The sequence below is a fragment of the Hipposideros armiger genome, unplaced genomic scaffold (assembly GCF_001890085.2).
Source record: "Hipposideros armiger isolate ML-2016 unplaced genomic scaffold, ASM189008v1 scaffold_146, whole genome shotgun sequence".
NCBI lineage: Eukaryota > Metazoa > Chordata > Mammalia > Chiroptera > Hipposideridae > Hipposideros > Hipposideros armiger.
The window spans coordinates 2890299-2896877 of record NW_017731496.1 but is presented as its reverse complement, the minus strand read 5'-3'; the positions used below and the strand labels follow the sequence as shown (position 1 = coordinate 2896877).

Below are 6579 nucleotides of genomic sequence, written 5' to 3'. Positions count from 1 at the left end.
CTTTCATTTCATTTTCTTGCCTTATTGTACTGCTTAGTGATTCCATTACAACACTGAATAAAAATGGTAAGACATATTCTTGCCTTTTTCTCAATTTTAGGTAGAAAGTATTGAACCATTCACTACTGAATATGTTAACTGTAGGATTTTTGTAGATAACCTTTTACCAATTTGATGACATTCCTTTACATCCCTAGTTTGTTGAGATTTTTAATCATAAGGTAAGTTGAATTTGCCTAATGCTTTTTCTATATCTATTGGTTATATTGTTTTTGAATTTTTAGTAAGTCAGTATAGACAATTACATTTATTTATTTTCAAATGTTATATCACATTGAGTTGCTGTCACGAGCTTTGTTTGGTTATGATGCGTTATTTTCTGCCCACCCCCCACTGAATTCAAGTCACTAAAATTTTGTTAAGTGCTTTTGACTCTGTTCATGAGAGATATTCTGGAATTTCCCTTTCTAGAAATATGTTGACTTATAAAGTGAATTGGGAAACATTCCACTTATAGTTTTTTGTAAGAGCTTATGTATAATTTTCATCCATAAAAGTTTGATTGAATTCATAAGTGAAGCCATCTGGGTCTGAAGTTTCCTGTGTAAAAAAAAAATCTTAAATTATAAATTTAGTTACTCTAAATAAGATTTCTTCTTGATTGTGCTTTAGTAGTTGGTATTTTTCAAGGAATTAGTCGATTTCACATGGTTGTTGAATTTATTGGCATAAAGTTTTCAAAACATTCCCTGTCCTTTAGTCCTTTTAATGTTGGTAGGACCTGTAGTGATGTTCCTTTTTTCATTGCTGATATTGGTAATTTGTGTCTTCTCTCACTCTCTCTCTTTTAAGTTGATCAATCTAACTAAAAGTTTCTAAATTTTATTCTGTTCGAAGAGTGGTCTTTGGGCATATTAATTTTCTGTATTGTTTGTTGATTTTCTATATCACTTATTTTCTCCTTCATTTCTGAAGGATATTTTCACCGAACATAGAATTCTGGATTGATGACTATTTTCTTTGAACTCTTAAAATGCTGTGCTACTTACTTCTGGCCTCCATGGTTTCTGACGAGAAACCTACAGTAATTTGAATAATTGTTTCCCTATAGGTAATGTACCATGTTTTTCTGACTACTTGTGAGTTTTTTCTTTGTCTTTAATTTTCAGCAGTTTGATTATTATATGTCTGGGCTTAGGTTTCTTTGGACTTATTCTGTTTGAGATTCACTCAGCTTCTTAAATATGTAGGTTTATATCCTTATTCATACTGAGTATTTTTTCAGTTTTTTCAACATTTTTTCAGCACCCTACTTTTTCTCCCTCCCTCTGTGACTCTAATAACATGAATATTAGAACTTTTGCATAGTGCTTATGGTCCCTGAGGCTCTGTTTATTTTGAAACTTTATTTTCTCTATTATTCATATTAGGTAATTTCTATTTATCTATATGCAAGCTTGCTGACTCTTTTAACTGTTATCTCTATTCTACTATTGAGTCTATTCAGTAAGTTTTAATTTTGGATACTATATCTTCAGTTCTAACATTTCCATTTGGTTCTTCCTTATACTTTCTGTTCTTTTCCTGATGCTTTCTATTTTATTTTAATATTTGTTTCAGGAGTGTTTGCAATTGCTCATTTAAACATTTTTATAATAGGTACTTTACAGTCTTTGTCAGATAATTCCAAGCAGAGACAAGAAAGAAGCTGTAATTTAGAGTGGAATTCAGAAGTTTGACTCTTACATGGGATTGGCATTTTAATTACTGAATGAAACTGTTCTGGTAAAAAAAGAGGACTAGGGAATGTTATTATTATCTGAAAATGACCACATTAAACCTGTTCTAGATTTAATTTAGAGGAAGGGTATTTTCTTATGCATCCTATAGATTTCTGGTAATTTTGCATATCAATTACATTTACGTGATTCATCACTCACCTCTCTTCCTGGTGTATTTTATCCTTTCCTGACTTAAAATAAATACTTCAATTCAATTTTTGTTGAAATTTTTACAGTTACATTCCCAAAGAGGATATACAAACAGTTTACTTATTAAGTCCTTGTAGGTCTAAAAATGTCAAACACACCCATCTCAGTTTATAAACAATGTCTTAAGAACAAGATTCTATGATCACAACACTTTTCACTCAAAAGTTCACATTGTTATTTCGCTGTCTTCCATCTTACTCTGCTGCAGATTAGAAGACCAGTAGTGTTATCACTCTTTTCTTTGTAAATCTGTTTTTCTGTCTGAAAGCTTAATAAGGAGTGCTTTTAATCCTACAGGTCCATAAATTGTCCTAGGATTATTTGGGTTTGATTTTTTTCTTTTTCTTTTTTTTTTTTTTATTAAGTTCTTCCAGCACTCAGAGGGTCTTTATCATCTAAAAACTCAACTCTTTATCCAACTCATGGAGATGTTTTTCTGTTAATTCTTTGACTTTTGTTGTTTCTCTTTTTCTTTCTCTCCCTCTTATTATTTGGAATAATTGATTTTCTGAGTTTATCCTACATGTCTTTTATTATTCCTTATTTTCTTTTTTCTTCTATTGTATTCTGCTATGATTTCTTAAGCTAATATTTTAGGTCATTGTTGACTCAATATTCAGCAGGGCTCTTCATTTTTTAAATTATTTTTTTCTTTAAATTTACTTCCCCCCACCCCCCTCCTATTTCTGCTGCAGAATTCAGAATCCAGCTTGATAGGGCCATCTGTTCTAACTGTTTAGAAGGATGGTTCTCTTTCGGCTTACCAATACTTACTAAAGGTACAGTATTTCATCAACCCTGAAAGAAGATGAAATAAGCCATGTAAACTTCTAGCATCAAAAGAAATGAGTATTTTACTGAAATGAAGTAAAAAAATAATAATTGAGAAGAAAAGATAGAATGAGAGGAAAAGCCAGATTATTAAAATGGAAGAAAGAAAAATAGAATTTTGTGGCTGAAAATCTAGGCAATTCAGGGAATGCTGTGAAGAGTTTTATACCAAGTTGCTTTGTATCCATCAGAAGGTGTGTGAGGAGCAGAAAGCACAGTTAGTGAGCAGCGGGAGGGGCAGAAACTGTGAAAGCGGAGATGTTCTCAGAACTCTGGGTGGGAGACCAATGGATCAAGAAAAGCTCAAGAAGCAAGAAGACAGGAAATGCTGGTGTAGAACACATTCCCGGGGCTGGATGCCCAAGTCACCAACATCAAAGCACAAGGTGCACCTTATGGAAAAGAACAATACAAGGTCAAACTTGAAAATGAGCAGGATAAGCTAAAGAAACAAAAGACAAAGCAGGAAATGAGCACCTTTAGCAAAAAGCTCGCCAAGCGAAGACAGATCATATTCAGCAGGAATACAGAACAGAACAGGACTTGAACATGAAGCTTGTGCAGAAGGCCCTTCAATAGTTACAGGAAGTGGATGATTAAAAAAAAAAAAAAGAGAAGCCATGGGAAGAAAACAAGATATTTTATGAATATGTGTCACAGCAAGGTGAGGAAGAGAAAGCTCAGGGAAAGAATTTGACAACATCACAGAGGAAGAAAAGGGAAAGAAGTTAGCTGAGAAGGACCAGGAGAAGGAAACAGCTTGTGAATGAGGTCCTATAGACAAGAAAAGTTCAAATTCAAAAAAGTTGGGCAGAAAAGCAAAAGAACAGGAAGAATGTGCTATGGAAGAGGATCACATCAATGAAAGCCTTAAAGAACTTAACACTGAACAGGAGAGTTTGGCAAGATACTAAGGTTTAGCCTGAAAATACAGGGGACAATTGCAGAGGCAAATGTCCCACCAGCAGCAGGCCCAGGGAGCAGAGAGGGAGGGGGCATGCCGACAGTGTAAAGCAGGGGTAGCAGCAAACAGAATTTTCCAGGACAAGGTCCAAGAGATCTGGACCACGCATTTCAAGTGTCATATAGAAACACGCATCCCACACAGAGAATGTGCCCCAATACGCTGCCGGCATAGTCTCATAAACATCAATACATTTTTTGTCTCAGTCTTTTCATATGTTTGACTGCAATACATTTGCATGTTCCCTTTTTTTAGGTTCAGTATTCCACATCATCTCTCCAAGTATATCACCATCCTTGCAGACCTACAAGCAGTTCAGCATACTGTTAGAAGAGAGATTTCTTAAAGCTGGAAGGTCTATTTCCTTGTCAATTGTAAGTTGGCAGACAGAAAAAGAAAACAGAACTTACTATCCCAGGAGGCTGGTGACAACAGGCCAGCCAACTGTGATCCTGGAAATTAGAGGGTAGGAAGAGAAGCCACTAGATTCCAGGGCTTCTCCCAGATCTTGAGACAATGGAAGTTAGCACCTGAGAGGAACAGTTTGCCTCACAAGGCAGGCCTCTTCTAGGCTGCTGAGGACTGTGACAGCCCCTCCAAGGTTCGCTGAAGTGACAGGCCTGGGCAGCTGGCTAACCTCAAGAATCTGCAGCATTGTCAGATTTTGCTCCAGGCTCCTCCGGAGGTGTTAGACTCTCCTCAGGGCTAAGGGCTTTCAGCTCCTCTGTCCCAGGGGTTTACAAAGAAACCGCTTGGCTGCCCCACGCTGTCCAGGAGTACTCAATCTTTGTGTCGCTGGTGGGACCCACTCCCTGTCCTGATGCTCCAATTGGCCACCATTTCCTTCCCTCCCGTTACCCAAAACTTATACAAACCAACTCCTCAAAGGCCCACTGGGGACCTTGACAGGAGAAAGGGGCCAAGCACCTGTACTGAGTCTGCCATCTTCTCAGAATCCCTGGGAAACTAGTAGGCTTTTGTAATGGTTGTTAGTTTTACTTATTTCCCATACATTATATTAAATTCTTTTAGACTAAAAACTTTATCTTTTAATTCCTTCTTATATCCACTCTCCCCATCGTAGTGTTCAAGTTTAAATCTGAAAATCAGTAAATACCTCCTGCTCCCAGAATCCACATTAGATTAATTTGACAGACAATTCCAAGTCATACCTCTAGATGGGGCACGTGATACAGTTCTCCTCCCTGAGAAAAGCAAGTGAGAATTCCATCCGGAGGCTCAGACTTCCACTTCTGAGTTTTGACTGCTCTTTAACTTTGGGATCTACCTCAGTTGAAAGAGGTGGGTTAAAAAAAAATCTCACTTAAGAAGTTGTCTATGTGGGTAGAGTAAGAGAACAAGTAATCTCTCAGCCCATACCTCACAGCATTAGCAAAGTGAACTGTTTATTTCAGAAAGTGGAAAAAAAAAGATGTCAGGGGGAAATATATATATATATATATTTTTTTCCTGCCAAGAGTTTATCATCCAGGGTTTTGATTTAAAATTAAACTCAAATGCTATTTGTTAAATGCCATTAAAAAAAATAGTCCTATCCCAATCCGACCTCCATGATGGGCTGGAGAACATATTTGCCACACTTCATTGACCCTGGCTGTTCATTTTGTTCCTCTGAAATCAGCGGGTTATATTCTCTAAAAGTAAATGCCTAAAAGTATTTTTATAGATGCTAATAGGTTAAATAAAACTGCTCTCTGTAACCACTATTCAAAAGTAAAGGTCAAAATTCACATTTGCTTTGCTCAGTCCCGCATGACGTTGGTTCATCTTTAACACTGCCCTTGAAGGAAGATGAAAGAATCGATCCAAGGGGAATTCTCCTCCCTAGTAAAAATTTCCTTCATCCAACACGGAAGAGAAACCCAGAGAACTTAAATGTATCTTGTATTTTAGAAGAAAGATACAATGCTTCAGATGAATGAAAGTGTGCTTTGGGTTATCTAACCAAACAAATGGCATTTGATTTTGTAAAACAAGCAACTTGTGAGACACATACAGACCTACAGGCAGACGTGGCTCCTTCCTGGTGAACCTCTGATTAACCAGGCTTCACCAGCAGGAAGGTTGACCATAGCTCTTTCACTGTGGCCTGCACTCTGGGCTGACCCAGAACATGAAACTGCATTCTCTGGTAATGACACTGGTTAGGAAGCCATAACAATATGGCTGGTTTAAACGAGCATTTTTGGCTGGCATGGCTACAAAGACACAGTGCTGCCTCCAGAGCTCCTACTATGTGGTTGCCCACTGATGTGCCTTTGCTTGAAGAGGAGAGGAGGGACTGGGCTAATGTTTGAGGTCCTTAAATTATAGGAAGAGCACTGGAACCTTTCAGACCTGTGTTCCATTCATTCATGCCAAAGAAGATTCTTAGAACAGGGTCAAAACCAGTTACACCTACTCAACAGAGACTTAAAAAGGTAACACATTTAAGGTCTAGGAGATAAAGTATGACATGGAATTTGGGGCTGTTTATGCCCCCAAATCAGCAGTACCATGTACTGACATCTGACCTGAACCTTTAGAGGGCTCTGGAAACACTAAGACATAGGTGTCTTCTTAGGTGATTGGCAGGGATGGTGTTCTTTTTCCTAGTCAGCTGTGTGGGCACAGGATCCCAAGCAAGAGAGGAAAACAGCAGATGCTATTCAGTGTCCTGAAAACGGCCTAATTGTGCATAACTTTGGCTAATCCCTACAATGAGGATCCTTCTTCCATAGCTTAACAGATAAAATAATACACTATTTGTTGAGAACATATTTGCAACAGTCA

The 6579-nt window shown here is 37.5% G+C and overlaps 1 pseudogene; it reads left to right on the top strand.

Annotated features, from left to right (window-relative positions):
- The first annotated feature begins 1060 nt into the window (after positions 1-1060).
- LOC109387052 (cilia- and flagella-associated protein 53 pseudogene) lies at positions 1061-3960 on the top strand (annotated as a pseudogene).
- The last annotated feature ends 2619 nt before the right edge of the window (positions 3961-6579 follow it).